Here is a 16,589-nt window from a genome sequence, read left to right as displayed (position 1 = left end):
TTCATTACGGGAGGCCTCGGAGGCCTCGCTTGTGTGCTGGGAGTGTCCACCCCACCGGGCCCACTAAGGAGCTCCCCAGAAGACCAAATCCTTTCCGCTGACACATTTCTCCACATGTGTCAAACATTAAAAAACATACCTTTAATTCCCTAAAGTGCACACAGGTAATTCTAATGCCAGAGGCGAGAAAGGTAGGATAACGTCCTTTGCGAAATGCGATGCAAGTTATATAGACCCATGGTCAAGTGCTATACACGCCGTGCGCGCGCGTGCGCACACGCACGCACGCGCACACACACACACTCTTCATTCGCTCTAGGACACTAGCATCCCCAATCCACAGACATAAGAAAACTGAGCTATTTTTTGTAATTGTCTTAACATTTATTAATTTTTGAGAGACAGAGACAGAGGTGAGCGGGGGAGAGGCAGAGAGAGAGAGGGAGACACAGAATCCGAAGCGGGCTCCAGGCTCTAGGCTGTCAGTGCAGAGCCCCATGCAGGGCTCGAACCCTGAGATCATGACCTGAGCCAAAGTCAGACAGTTAACCCACTGAGCCACCCAGGTGCCCCTATTATTGCTTATTTATTAACACAACTATACACATACCTAGAAATAGGGAACCTGGACAAAAAGATCTCTTGAAAGTCCCCACCCGTTTAAATTTACATGAGTCACTTCGTGTGCAGGGGTCAGTTTTTCCACATTTTTGGTGATTTCCCACAGTCACCAAAATAGAACTCTGCCTGCAAGTGGGTCCCACACAAATGTTGAGGGAACACAAACTCAAAGTAACCTCTGTTTACTTTTGAGAACTAGCTCAATGAAATAAGAACATTAGTTTAATTATCATATATTATTAATGAATAACACACTTTATTTCTCAACAAGGAAATACATCCATCAGAGACGGGCCCTAATGTGGAGCAGATCCAGGGGACTCCTGTCGTTCATGACCTCTTCTCTGATTCTCCCTCATGGAGAGAGCTTGGCCACAGTGACTACAGGCCCAGGAGTTTGGAGCCGGTGAAGCCGGAATATCAATCATCAGGATTCTAATGAAGAATCCTTGGCTGAAAAAGCCACCGGTAAAAGCTACCAACACATCATGTCACGGCACATCCTGTAGTCACCCCTAGAAGTACCTGGCGTGTTGTGAAATGTTTACATGTGAGATAGGAAAACAACTAAACTAGTGAAAAAACCTACTTTTACCCAGGAGACAGCCTCCGTGATGCAGACAAGGAATTAGATCCAATATTCTACATATAAAACACAATTTCTCATCTTTGTGACTAATTATATACATGGATTTTAAACAATCGTGGCCACAAAACTGTCCTGACAGTCAGGATTCTTGCCCTGTTCTGGTCTATTGTTCCTATCAGTGTCTGTAAGATAGTGAATTCTTGACCAAGAACCAAATCACATCAGCTATACAACATAGAATAGCTATACAATATACAATATAGAATAGCAAATGAGCCAGATCTGCACTAAAAGTATTTTTAAATTTTTTTTTAAGGTTTATTCATTTTTCAGAGACAGAGCATGAGTGGGGGAGGGGCAGAGAGAGAGGGAGACAGAATCTGAAACAGGCTCTATCTAGGCTCAGAGCTGTCAGCACAGAGCCTGATGCGGGGCCAAAACTCACGGGGTGGGGGGCCTGAACTCACAGAGGACGAGATCATGACCTGAGCGGAAGCTGGACGCTTAACCGACTGAGCCACCCAGGCGCCCCTGCACTAGAAGTATTTTTAAGGCCCATATTTAGTTATGTATATAACATTCTTATTGTAGTAACGCCTTGCTAACCAACAACCACTGCTTTCTCCAGGGCTCCTTTCCAGGGCCGGTGGCATTGCGTTCTGGGAGACCAAGGCTGAGCTAAGGCAATCGAATGCTGACCCCAGAAAGCTAAATCACACCTCGCCTTTCAAGATACTCTAAAACCATCAACGTGAGTGCTTAAAAAAAAACCCAACTCCCCCCATCTCAACGTTAAAAATTTTAATAACCTGTCAAAAAGACAGTTTTGTAACTATAGGAGTAGGAGGCAGGAAATAGAAATCTTTTTCTTTTGTTGTAGTTTGAGGCTTAAGTATTGAAAGGAAACAGGCACTTGTAGCTTTTCACAGCTGAGGAGGCCAAAGCGGGCATGGTTGTAAATCTGACATCTCTTCCGCCTGAAGGTGTCAGCTCAGAAACACTGCTGCCCATTGATCCCAGGGCAGAGCAGTGGTTTCTTGGGTTGTTGGAGGGGTTTTTTTGGCTGCCAGGATGACAGCAATAGAAAGCCTACAAATGACAACCGAACAATAGAAAAATTCCACCATGTTGTTATTAATCATTAAAAAGGAAAGCCTGTTCCCTGACACTCGTAGGAAAAACCAGCAGCCGGGAGTCAATCCTTTCGCTTCCCTCCCCTCTGACCAAACCCAGGAACCAAAGCAATCAGACAAGTGTAAGATGGATGTGAAGGGGGAGAAAGCCAGTCCAAAGGCCAGATCTTCCCATTTTCTTAGAAAAAGTATCTTTGTAACTAGGGTGGGGTACACCCCTAACAGATAGAGGCTAGTGGAGCAGAAGGTTCAATGGAGTGACCATTAAATAGTTTATTATTTGATGGTGGTGATTAATACAACAAAGTGCCAATAAGTAACTCAATACTCAAACCCAGTTCCGGAGATTTTATCAAGTGCTTTTTTTGAAGCTTGCGTGAAAATATGAACATTTACCTGAATAGTCTTTCCTCGTGTGTATATGGAAAGTGGATGATCTTGGGTATCCCCTGGCTTAAAATAAATGAGCAAATAAAGCAGTTTAGTTCACTTTCTCCTATTCTTTTCTTTGTTATTCCTATTCCAGAAACTTCCAGGGTCAATTCAAAGCTGCTCTCTCCTCTGTATGAACAATGAAGAATGTGGCTACCTGCCAGCCTGGGCGCATTCATGACTGAAAGCATCATGTGTCTCCTGAGCATTAGCTATGCTTTATTATTAGTGTTAAGGACAGTAGGAACATGTGGAAGATGGAAACTAAATTCCAACTATTTTCCCTTTTGAAATTTCTCTTCTAATCCTAATGGTGTACATGCTCATTTTTGCTTGGTAACCCACCGTGTGCAAAAGGACACGTCCTGCTTTCTTTTACTGAACATTAGTTACATAGCAAGTGTTTTCCTTGCTTTTTGTAGGGTACACTTTGTTTCAAATGGCTGCATTGTGCCATAATTTAATTAATGCCTTATTTTTTCTTCCTTCCTTTCTTCATTCCAATTTCTTAACTTCCTTCCCACCTTCTTTCTTTCCTTTCTTATCATAAATCCTATGGCTTCTTATTTATTTTGGCTTTTTTTTTTGACCAAGTTATCCGATGTGGGATTACCGTCTCAAGGCAAACAATGCTTTTATTATTCTTTATATGTGATGCTAATTTGTTTTCCAAAATAGTTGCAGCCATTCACACTGTCAGCGAGGGTATAGGAGTACATCCAATCCCCTAAACCTTTTCTAACAGTGTGAGGGATGTCTGAATTGCCAAAAACATCCTTGTTGCTATTTTTATGTATATTTTTATTTTTAGCAAGGTTGCTAATTTTAAATTTTTGTTAACTATGTTTCCTGTTATTCAGCTAATTCATTTATCTACTGCATTTTTTAATGAATTCTTTAAAAAATAAAAAAATTTGCTATATTTGGGGCACCTGGCTGGCTCAGTCAATAGAGCATGCGACTCTTGATCTCAGGGTTGTGAGTTTGGGCCCCATATTGGATGTGAAGACTGCTTAAAAAAAAAAAAAAAGAATTTGCTGTATTTATCATATTTGCTGTATACATCTTTTCACAGCCTTTGTATGCCTTTCTACTTTAGTTGAAGAAGACTTTTTCTTTCTTTTTTTTTCTTTTGCAGATGTAAATGTTTTCAAAGTCTCTTTACCTAAATCTGTTGACTTTTGGTTTTGTGAGTCAATCCTTTACTTCTAAGGTTAATAAAACAATCCAGAATTTAGATATTGGATATTCAATTCTTACTCTATAAAATATTTAGTTTTTAAATTATATTATCTAGTGTGTGACACAGGTATAGATGGATTTTCTGCACCAATCTCTAACCACTAACCACTGTCCCTTTCCTTCCTGGTCATTTTATGAGACCTCCTTTGTGATAGATTAAGTTCTTATCACTATGAAGCTATCCCAACCCAGTGCTACAGGATTATTGCTGGCTCTCCTTCCTACTTTTTTTCCTTTCCCGAATATTCCTTGATATTTTTTTACTTATTCCTTCTTTGAAATAAAATTTAAAATGGTATTATCAGGTTTAAATACATCATGTTGGGATTTGACGGTATTTCTTTAAACCGGAGAAATTATTTCTTTTATTACTTGGGATAAGATGACATATGGTGACTGGGATATTTTAGCAACAGTTGTCTGGAGCCGAACTGGGTTACATGACTTTTTCTCAGAACAGCCTGCCAGCATAAATTATAGCCAAGGAAAGGATTCCAGATCCATATTTGGGGGAAATGTCAACAATCAGGTCCAAAGGGAGAGAGTTAGTCTTGAAAGACAGAAAGGATATTGAGACATCAAGAACCAGAGTTCCTGGGTGGCTCAATCAGTGGAGTCTGACTTTGGCTCAGGTCATGATCTCACGTTTCATGAGTTTGAGCCCTGAGTTGGGCTGTCTGCTGTCAGCACAGAGCCCACTTCAGATCCTCGGTGTCCCCCTCTCTCTGTCTCTCTCTCTCTCTCTCTCTCTCTCTCTCTCAAATAAACATTAAAAAAAGAAAAGAAAAGAAATCTAGAATCCAGGAAAGCAATAATAAAGCAGGAAAGAAATCATTATATGGCCACTGATGTATAACCAAACTCTTGGTTTTCTATAAATGCATTGCATTTTCCTTTATGTTAGCAGGGTCATCTGTGTCTGGCCGTGAATTTTATAAACTAGAAAGAGGCTTTTATAACCCTGTGAAAACTGTGTCAATGACATCCAAGCATCTGTCGGATTTGCATAGTGTCTGATGTGTTGTGCAGGAATTGGCCACAAATTGTCAGATTGCATCACAATTGCCTCATTACAGATTTTTGAATAAGCTGAGGAAACATTTACTTTGTGATATCCTGCAGTGTTTTGTTTTGGAAATGTGTATTCGTGGAATCAACTATAAGTCATAATATTTACCTTTAACTATTTTCCAACTTAAAAACACTTTTTAAATTTATTTTTTCTTTTAGAGAGAGAGCACAAGTGGGGGAAAGAGGCAGAGAGAGAGAGAGAGAGAGAATTTTAAGCAGACCCCATGCTCAGCATGGAGCCTGATGCAGGGCTTGATCTCATGGACCATGAGATCATGATCTGAGCTGAAATCAAGAGTCAGACACTTAACCAACTGAGCCACCCAGGAATCCCTAAAATTATTTTTAATCAGAAAGACCCGTGATTCTCTAACTATAAACACCATTTTTCAGGAAATAAGATACTTCCAATAAGAAATTTCAGGTAGGGGCGCATGGGTGGCTCAGTGTGCTGAGCGTCCGACTTCAGCTCAGGTCATGATCTCACGGTTTGTGAGTTCAAGCCCTGTGTCAGACTCTGTGCTGATAGCTCACAGCCTCGAACCTTCTATGGATTCTGTGTCTCCCTCTCTCTTTACTGCTCCCCTGCTCACACTCTGTCTCTCTCTCAAAATAAATAAACATTAAAAAAATTTAATAAAAATAAATTTAAAAAATAACAAATTTCAGGTAAAGTCTATTTTCTGAAATTTAGATGAAGATAACAGATAATAAGATGCCAGATCAGTTCCCCATAAATCTATCTTTATTCAAACATTGCTATGAGTTGAAATATATTTTGTTTACGAATGTTCTCTGAAATTTGAACAATAATAAATCAGAAAAGAAACATTATATGGCCATTGATGCATAACCAAACTCTTAGTTCTTCCTCCTGGTGTTTTTCTTGATTTCAGGTTGGGTCCTGATCTCGCAGTTCCTGGGTTTGGGTCCCACATCGGGTTCTGCCCTGACAGCGCTGAGCCTGCTTGGGATTCTCTCTCTCTCCCTCTCCCTCTCTGCCCTTCCCCAACTTGCTCTCTCTCTCTCTCTCAAAATAAATAACGTAAAAAAAAAAAAAAAAAAAAAAAAAAAAAGCTGAGTCTGCAGCTGTTGTTGGCTGGAGAGAATGCAGCTGATGCACCAGAAAACTGAAGAGACCACCCAAAGTGTTGCGTTATTACCTCCGGCTGTCAGGACCCCCACAAGGTGTGCGGGAGATACAAAATGTGGGTTCTGATGGTTAAATTCAGTTCCTGTCATTTGCATCCAAACAACTCCCAACGAATATTGCTGAGACAGGAGCTTTCTCAAGCACTGAACACCCTCTCCATGGAAAACAGCACCGTTACTCAAAACTTTGTGCTTAATTTCAGAGGTTCACATTCAGGGATCCTTTACGGTTTCTATGCTTAGATATAATCTATTCATACACTTCTGATTGTTCGAGGAGGACACGTTCACAGGCTGTCTACTACTCTTCCTGGCAAGAGTGCGGGCCTTGCTGAGTAATCTCTGGGTAATATTTGAGAAAAACGGTAGCTAGGACTTTTGTTTTGGACTTTTTCCACCAGATAAACACAGGTACCAATATAGAAATCACAGCTGATCAAGTCAATAAATAAGGAAGTAAAAAAAAAAATATGTGCCAAGCAGGGTACATACTCGGAGCTGTGCAAATGTCCGCATGGACAGAAAGTTCAGGAAAACAAGCAGACGGCACCGGGCAAGATGGTATCATTCAGCTACCAACTTACCGTGAGAAATACCTAAGTGATGGTAGTATTTCCTCGACTAGGGAAAAATATTTAGACTGTCGCAGGAGCAATAGAATCGTGACGTAGGTTCCACAACTCAGCTACCTGATTTTATGTATTTTTAGTCCTCTTCTGACTAAATGTGTGTCCAAATGAAAAAAAAAAATTCCTCTCAGGCCCCCCGGGGGAGTTTCCGACTTCTCACTGTCCTGCACATACACTGTCCTCCCTACACACAGTACATTATGTCCAAAAGATGAAGTGGCCTAATCCCACCAGACCCATATTGGCAGCACCATGTACAGAGCCCACGTTTATTGCTTTAGTCCTAGATGTGTCCACTTTTCTCTGAGCCCTCTGACAACCCCCCCCCCCCCCATCAAGGTAGCCCTGTGTCTGTGTGGGCCTCGGGCCAGCGTGAAGCAGGACCCGCTGAGAGGTGCTTATGGGACATGGCCTTCACATCCCTTCATCTCACAGCAAACACTCCAGAATGTTCTGGGACTGTGTCGCGCCAGTTCCTTGCCCCTGGTAAACACGCAGGAAGGCAGGGTTTCCAGTGTCAAGCAGGAGAGGGTGCCAGGAGGGAACAGAGGAGTTCTTCATGCCTGGCAGCATCCTTGCTCCAAGATGGCAGTAGCTTCCATGTTGTAGCTGTTTGTCCTTTGAGGAACTTTTGGGGGCCTAGGAAGTTTACCTCCCCCTGTGTTGTTATCTTTGGCTTTGTGAAAAGCTCTCTTTATGAAATGTAAACATATTTGCATATCCCTTGGTTTTCTGAAAGAAAGAGAAGGAAGAAAGAAAGAAGAAATAAGGAAAGGAGGAAGGATGGAAGGGAAAAAAGAAAGAAAGAAGAAAAGAAAGAAAGAAAGAGAAAGAAAAGAAAGAAAGGAAGGAAAGAAGAAAAGGAAAGGAAAGAAGGAAGGAAAGGGAAGGAAGGAAGGAAAAGGAAGGAAGGAAGAGAAATAGCCCCTGCCTGGATATTTGTAATGGCCCCTGGTATTTGTCAGGATCTTTCTATTATTCCTATCATCTTCTCATTTTGACAGGCACATGATAAACTTGAATGCTGCCTCCATTTCAGTTAATGCCTTAATTTGAAACTCAATTTTGCCTGATGACAATTTTCCTTCTAGCCAGTTCTCAAGAATAGATTGCTTATATTTCCTCCCTTCTTTAAAACATCACACCTTTAAAACTGCATAGTCTTAATGCTGCTGTATAACACACTACCACAAACATGGAAACTTCAAACAACTCCCATTTATTAGCTCACAGGTAGGCAGCCAGGAGTCCAGGAGGGCCTGACGGCATTCTTTGCTTAGTGCTCGGCAAGCTGAAGTCAAGTTGTCGGCTGGACTGAGCCCTTACCCGGAGAGTCTGGGGAAGAATCTGCTTTCAAGCTCACCTAAGCTGTAGGTGGAATTCAGATCCTTACAACTGGTTAGGACTGAGGTCCTCATTTCTTTGTTGGTTGTCAGATGGGGAAGATTCTCAGCTTCTAGAGGCTTCTCTCTGGTCCTTGTGTGAGCCACCCCCCCCCACCCTGCATTTTCAAAGCCACCAATGGTCTAAATCCCTCTCACACTTTGAATCTCTCTGACTCCCTCTTTTGCTACTTTTTGGAGAAACTTCTCTGCTTTTAAAGGGTGTATCTACCCGGGTGAAGCCTGCAGTAGAATATTTATTAAGCCCACTGACTTGGGACTTTACTTACATCTGGAAAATTCTTTCATGGCAGCACTTACATTAGTGATTGATTGAATACCCAGGGCACAGTAATCTTGGGGGTGGGGGCCATCTTTCGAGTTCTGCCCTTCACGACTACCAGGTTAGAAGCACTTGAGTCCCCTTCCGGGGGCCTTGGATTAATGTGGAAGCCTCCACATGTTACAGCCGATATGAGTATTTTTGCTAGGACAACTTCAACTTTTGGAATTATTTGCTGTTTATTGTTTGGATTTCATCTGCTATGCTTCCTTGTTGTCTTCCTTGAGTTGAGGTGGGGGCATGGGGATTCCTTCTACTTCTTTGCGAGGCTAAAACAGTCTTTAAAAACTATATTTTGAGGGGCGCCTGTGTGGGTCAGTCAGTTAAGTGTCTGACTTTTGATTTTGGCTCAGGTCATGATCTGCTGCTGCTTGTGAGTTCAAGCCCCACATCAGGCTCTGCGCTGATAGAGACTGGGATTCTTTCTCTTCCTCTCTCTGCCTCTCCCTTGCTCACACTCTCTTTCTCAAAATACATAAACTCTAGAAAAGCATGTTTTGTAATATATATAAAATCGAGTTACAATAGGAGAATATTTCAGAGTATATAATCCCCTATAATAATGGATTCAGTGTCCACAGATTCTTGTGTGTGTTTACCAATGACACAGCATAGCTACTAAGCAATCAGAATGGACACCAACCATGAGGTACTTTATAACATGCTAACGGAGACACAAAAATGACAATAAAAGTAAGGTGTGACACACAAAACAATCTTGTGCGGAAGATGAGCTATGTATGTAATGTAATGTTAAGACATTTATAGGTGTCAAAAGAGAGATAAAAATAGAATGCTTTGTGTGGTCAGAGGGGAGAAATCTGATTTCCACCTAAGGAATCTGGAACATTCGATGGGAATACAGCTCAGGAGGTAAGCCTGTGGAGACCAACTATCCCAGGGCTTTCACACTTTCACCTAGAGAAAAGCCTTTTATCCAGATTCTCTTGGAGTGCCCTCTATACCCTGCATGTTAACGTGCACAGAAACGGTAGAAAATGCTTTCGTGTTAATGGAGGCATAACTGTTTTCTGAGCTAGATCTATTTTTGATTAAAGATAAACCATGACATCAAGAGACTCAGAGACTAACCAACAGATTATTGCTATTTTATCCTCTGTCCAAAATAAAATTATAAAATATTCAGATAGTATTGCATTTGTTTTCACAGTTCACAGGACCTCTTTGTTTCTGGCCTCACCTTTTTTTTTTTTTTTTTTTTTTAATTTTTTTAATTTTTTTAATTTTTTTTTTCAACGTTTTCCATTTATTTTTGGGACAGAGAGAGACAGAGCATGAACGGGGGAGGGGCAGAGAGAGAGGGAGACACAGAATCGGAAACAGGCTCCAGGCTCCAGGCTCCGAGCCATCAGCCCAGAGCCTGACGCGGGGCTCGAACTCACGGACCGTGAGATCGTGACCTGGCTGAAGTCGGACGCTTAACCGACTGCGCCACCCAGGCGCCCCTGGCCTCTCACCTTTTAATGGGCATTCCTGAAACAGAGGATTTGGTCCACAACTACACATCTGCTTTAAAGGGGAAGATGTACTGACCCTTTTAGTAGCATCTTCCAGAGTAAAAGTGATCCAGGCCGTGATTGCTTTGATAGACTGTTCTCAGACATGGCTACAATCATTCCTCTCCCTTTGCAATGTGACTTTGTAGCTCTTCCCATCAAGAGGCGGAGCCTATTTCCCTTCCCCTTGACTCTAGGCTGAGCTTGTAACTTGCTTTGACCAACAGAATGTGAAAGAGGTGACATCATGCCTGTTCTGAGCCCTGGTCTCCAGAGGCTGTGCCCACCTACAGGCTCTTTTGGGACTCTGCTGAGCCACCATGTGAACAAGCCCAGCAGCCCGTGGGGCCAAATCCAGAAGCAGAGCTGGATTTCAGGTGCTTGAGGAAACCCAGCTGAGATCAGCAGAAGTGCAGGTTCACAAATAATTTACGGCTGTTACTTTAAGACACTGAGTTTTGTGTTGCTTTGTCATATTATCCTAGTTCCATTTCTCTCTGAGGCAGGTTGGAAGGGCCGGTCCCACTCTGATCTTTGGTAGCAACATAAACAGTGACCTGGGACAAGGATTTCTCATAGGGATTTTGCAAGCATGACATTTCATTTGTTTCGATAATGTGCAAATTATGTCTCTGTGGCAGGTACATACAGATTTTGTGTAATTTGCTTAAGAACTACAGGTAAAGGTCACAATATTTTATTTCCATTTTTTTCCCCCTCTAAGAGTGAGAAGTCTGAGTTTCAGGTGCTTCAGAAGAAAAATGGTGAGTTTAATTGAGAGTCTCCTGGACCTTCAACCTTTCAAAATGCTCCAGTGGTACTATTCCCATAACATTGGCCAAATTTGGGGTGGGGGGGGGGGCTTGTCTGAAACATAGGGATAACATATTCTGTCTTAATTCTCATAGTTGGTTTCTTTTTATAAGTAGCATTTACAGGGTACTTTATCCTTTACAGAGCAGTTAATTCTTTACAGAGCATTTGAACCTTGTAACTTTAAGATGTGTATATCCTCACCACCACCGCCACCCCTGGTCCATTTTATACTTGAGAAAACTAAGGCTCAAAGAGATTAAATAATTTGGTGTAATGTATGTTCCCATTATCATCTGACATCAAAACCCTTGCTTTTATCCATGGCTTAATAAATGATTAGTGGTTTGGAATTTGATAGCAGGTTACATGTAAGGTATTCAAAGTGTTCATCCCTTCTTTCTTGTATGATATCTATGTCTTTAATTTGAAAAATATTCAGGACGGAATAATTAACTATCAATAAGTCATTTAATTAAAAAAAGTATACAAAGATCTACAGTCTTACTTGCAAGCTCAGGTTTCAAGTGTCCATAATCTACTACTAACCTCACTGCTGATGTTGTTGTATTCCTTTCCCCCAAACATTTTATTTGTGACTATTGAAATGGCCAGGAAAGTTGAAAGAGTTTTAAAGTAATACCCATACACTTGCTGCCCAGATTCTATAATTCATAATACTTGCTCTATCATATCCATCTCCCTATGCCTATCCATCCACAATCAATTCTTCTGTGTTCACTTTTAACAGGACAGTTTGGTAGCCCAGAGTAAAATGCTGTTAAGAATATTGCTTTGTGAGCAAAGTTTGTCACTTCACCTTGGCACCAGGGTCTACAGACAAAACCACTGATGATCTGAAAGTCAACTTCAAAGGAAGGATGCCAATAAAAGCACCAACTGCAATTAGTTTCAAAGTGACTCACATGGTCTGAATGGAGGCATTGCTTGCCTGCTGATAGGAAGGGTTGGCAAGAATGCAACTCCTGCCTGCTGGCCCAGAGAATGTTCCTTTACTGCAGCTCTAATTCTGAGTCATATTTTGAGCCTTCTTTCTTTATTTTTTTTCCTCCTGAGACTTCCCTCTCAATAGTGATATAAACAAAAATAAAAGACATGGGAAGGAATCATGGAATCATGGGATATAGAAGGACAGGAGACCACCTTGTGCCTCTGCCAAAGAGCCCAGATGTCCTAGATGAAGGGTAAAGCCCCTTGAGCATAGAAAACTGAAAAATATGTACAGTGATTGAAGGAAGAGACAAGGCAACTCCAAAAGAGTGATACAGCTAGATATTAGGAGTAAGAGAAGTCAATATGAGCTTTGGAGGACTGGAAAAGAGGCCCTGGAAATACTCTTCTATTGTTTTAAAACCACAATGTCCACGTAGGCCAATAGCTGATTTTCTGTCCACCGGGAACATAGTACTTCATACCTTGTTCCACTCACTTGATACAAGTATTGAACCAAAGGAAAACATTCTTGTCAATGGATTGGGAATTTATGGTGTTGGGAACCCCACGAACTCCAATGTACACTGTTAGCTTTTGTAAATTGGGTGGGGGAAATTCTATGGCTGCTTGACTGGCTGCTGGGAGTTTCTCCAGTAAGTAAAACCCCAGTGATTCTTCCTCTCATTGCTAAAACCACAACCACTGTGTTTGGGGATTAGCAGATGTTTACGCTATGTTACCACTTACCCAGAGAGCAGTAAAAGGGGAGAAATTAGAGGCGCGGAAAGAGAGAATTTTGGAGGAATTTAGGCAATTGTCTTGCTGTATGAAGAGCAAGGAAAAATTCTGCTCCACCCAAGTCTCTTATTGGTGTAGCACATTATTTTTTAAAAGTAAACTCTACCCCCCATGTGGGGCTCAAAGTCACAACCCCGAAATCAAGAGCCAGGCGCACTGGTGTAGTCCATTATTCATGGATTTCGTTAAAAATGCAGCTTGAAAAATGCGGGGCAGCTCCAAGTGTCACAGATTAACAGACAAAACAGTCATTGGATGCAGCGGATTTCATGGAGACTGTCTTACAAAGATTTTGTCTTACAAAGATTACTGAAGTAAGACTAAAGATGTATAAGCATTCCAGTAACAAGACCATGACTACAGGGGCGATTGCTGCAATGCTGTCTACAATCCTCTATTCAAGTCGCTTCTTTCCATATTATGTTTACAACATCATCGGGGGACTGGATGAAGACGGGAAAGGAGCTGTGTACAGCTTTGGCCCAGTAGGGTCCTACCAGAGGGACTCGTTCAAGGATGGAGGCCTTGCTACAGCCCCTGCTTGACAACCAGGTTGGTTTAAAGAACATGCAGAATGTGGAGCATGACATGTACACTGGGGATGCACTCAGAATCTGCACTGCGACCAATGAGGGCACCAGGGAGGAGACTGTTCCCCTGAGGAAGGATTGCTTTGTGTGCTGTTTTCATTCATAACTGGTTAATTTTGTATCTTGGAACTGTTGGACTGATTTGTTTTATTAAATAAAACTTGAAGTAATTATTCTAAGCAAAAAAAAAAAAAAAAAAAAAAAAAAAAAAAAAAAGAAAAGAAAAAAGGATTGTAGATGTAGGAAAGGATTAAAACATTAAGCCCAGGATGAAAACACTCGTGTCATCCTAACTGGTTATGGAGATGATATAAGGCTATAACCATTGTAGGAGATGTGAACAAGGGGCTTGCGGAGAACCCATGTTGTGGGAAGCACTGTAGAACCAGAGTGGCTGGAGGAGAATAGCAACTGAGCCATTGGGATGGAAAACTACTTGGAGTATTTGGGCCATCACAACTGCCATGATATTCCAGATAGATGTCTGGTCTTCCACGAGGCCCGAATCTAGATGCGCCCTTGGTGTTTGCAGCCTTCACAGCTCAAGTAACTGAAAATGGAGACCTGCCCTTATTCTGAGGTGTCCCAGCATTCCAAAAGCTATGTGCGTGTGAGAGGAGAAGAATGAGCCACAAAATCTTCAATCACTCCTCCGTGTCCTTCCTGCTAGTGAATGTTAGGATCTTAGATATATTAGCGGCAATGTAATTTTTAGTTGATTAAGTAAGCCTACGTTTATAAGCAGTGGTTTCTATGAACTGGATTATGTCCCCTCAAATTTCCTATATTGAAGCCCTAACCCCCAGTGTGACTGTATTTGGAGACAGGGTTTTTAGGAGGTAATGAAGGTTAAATGAGGTCATAAGGATGGGGTCCTGATCTGACAGAATTGGTGGCCTTATGAGAAGAGGCAGAGGTAGATGAATTTCTTGCCACCACAGAAAGGCCATGTAAGGACACAGTGAGAAGGTGGCCATTTACAGGCTAGGAAGAGAACATTCATTAGCGCCTGACCAAGGTGTCACCTTAATCTCAGACTTCTCATCTCCAGACTGTGAGAAAATAAAGTTCTGTTAGGTTGTCTAGTCTGTGGTATTTTGTTATGGAAGCCCAAGCTGACTAATACAGGTGGTAATACAACCAAAGTAGGAACACAGTTCTGACTTCTGGTCAAACACACTTTTTGCTTTTCTATCTATCAACCAGCTTTCTTCTACTCTAATTCTTTCTCTATCTCTCTGTCTCTGTCTCTCCCTCCCTCCCTCCCCTCCCCTTCCCTGTCTCTCTCCGCCTTTTCCTTCACCCTTCTCTTTCTCTCCCTCCCTGCCTCCCTCTCTCTCTCCCCTCATCATCTATGTATTATCCAAAATGAGTATTCTATTCTTAGATTCCAGATAACCTAGTGATGATAAAATTTAGCAACATTGAATTTAAAAGGGGCTTCTCAGAGGATCAGGAACCATGAGAATAGGGGAGTTCTATGTGCTGTAATAGTATTCTATGTTTCTCTTTTGTAATAGTTATATTTACCCTTGAAGCTGTTTTGTTGTGGTTTTTTTTTCAGGCATTTTTTTCCCACCTATTTCATTCATCCCACACCCACCTCCCCTCTGGTAACCATCAACTTGTTCTCTATATTTAAGAGTCTGTTTGTTTCATTCGTATCTTTTTTTTTCTTTGTTTATTTGTTTTGTTTCTTAAATTCCACATATAAGTGAATAATACTATATATGGTATTTGTCTTTCTCTGACTGACTTATTTTGGTTAGCATTATACTCTCTAGATCCCTCCATGTTGTTGCAAATGGCAAGATTTCATTCTTTATATGGCTAAGTAATATTCCATTGTACATATAACAACATCTTTAGCCATTCATCTGTCGATGGACACTTGAGTTGCTTCCACAATTTGGCTATTGTAAATAATACTGCAATAAACATAGGGTTGCATATATCTTTTCAAATTACTGTTTTCATATTTTTTGTCATCCCTGAAGTGTGTTTTTCCCTAGAACATAAGTTCCATGAAGACAGAGGCTGCTTATCTCATTCACTACCATACGGTTAGCTTCTAGCAAAAAGAAGTCACTAGGTTTCCCTTTTGCAACAATTCTCTCACTTCTGTTCAACAAACATTCATGAAAGCCTTACTCTGAGTGAGGCACTGTGCCCATGGAAGATACTAATAGAACAATGGTTCTCAAAGTGCAAATACTGAGCCAGTATCATCAACATCAACTGGGACCTTGTTAGAAATGCAAATTCTTGGACCCTATCCCAGGCCTACAGAATCAGAAACTCTCGAGGTGAGCCCTTCCACCTGGGATTTCACAAGCTCTTCAGCTGACTGATGCAGACTTAGGTTTGCAGTAGTGGCTATGCCAATCATTTATTACAATTGCCCACATTCTTCTGTCTAGGTAGAAGGAGTCCATGACACCCAGCACTGAGATATTGTCAAAGCTCTTTGTAGCTCAGGGATGCTCAAGCCTGACTGCTCATTAGAATCACCTGGGGCACATCCAAAATACCAAATGCTGGGCTCCTCCCCCAGAGTCTGCTTCAACTGGTTCCGTGTATGGCCTAGGCATTAATGTTTTAAAAGCTCTCCAGGTGAATCGAGCATGTAGCCAAGGTTGACAACCATTGAGGGAGTTGGAAGTCTACAAAGGGAATGGGGAATGGAAAGTGAGAATGCTGGAGGAGGCTGAAGTCTTGGGCTGAGTCACATGAAGCTGCCATATTAGTAGGTCAAAATCTGTCAAATGTTGGCAGTTGTATACGGTTTAAACTACTAGATGTTCTCAGCTCCCAAACAAAAGCAGTCATGGCATGTAGCCAACAAAAGGGCCCAGGAAATGGAGAAATCAGAAACTCAATTAGTCTAACTAAAGCACAATCCATTATCTTCACCACTAGAAATAGAACTGCTATTGCGACTTTCGGTTACTTTTCCTCAAGGACTAGGGTCACAGACTTTTCCTGTAAAGGGCCTGGTAATAAATATTTTAGATTTTGCAGGCCATGTGGCCTTTCTTGCCACTGTTCAACTCTGCCACGGTAGTGGGAAATCAGCCACAATGTGCAAACGAAAAGGCGTGGCTATGTTCTTGTATGTATTAAAACAGGCAGTGGGCCAGATTTGGCCAGGGGTCATAATTTGCCACCCCCTGCTCTATGATATGCATTTTTAGTAAGAGTGCTAGAGAGTAGACTTAAGATTTTTGCATGATGATACAGCTGGTTAGCTGACTCTAGTGAAGTTATACGAATTAGCTATAAGACACAAAGAGGGCTTCCCTATATCAAGAGGCTTTTAGGTG

At 41.6% G+C, this 16,589-nt stretch overlaps 1 pseudogene; it reads left to right on the top strand.

The window, feature by feature from the left end:
- Positions 1–12,881: 12,881 nt before the first annotated feature.
- LOC125166510 (proteasome subunit beta type-1-like) lies at positions 12,882–13,372 on the top strand (annotated as a pseudogene).
- Positions 13,373–16,589: the final 3,217 nt, after the last annotated feature.

This window comes from Prionailurus viverrinus, chromosome B2, assembly GCF_022837055.1.
Source record: "Prionailurus viverrinus isolate Anna chromosome B2, UM_Priviv_1.0, whole genome shotgun sequence".
In the NCBI taxonomy this organism is placed as follows: domain Eukaryota; kingdom Metazoa; phylum Chordata; class Mammalia; order Carnivora; family Felidae; genus Prionailurus; species Prionailurus viverrinus.
Note: the sequence above shows the minus strand (reverse complement) of the source record. Positions and strands in the feature narration are given on the sequence as shown.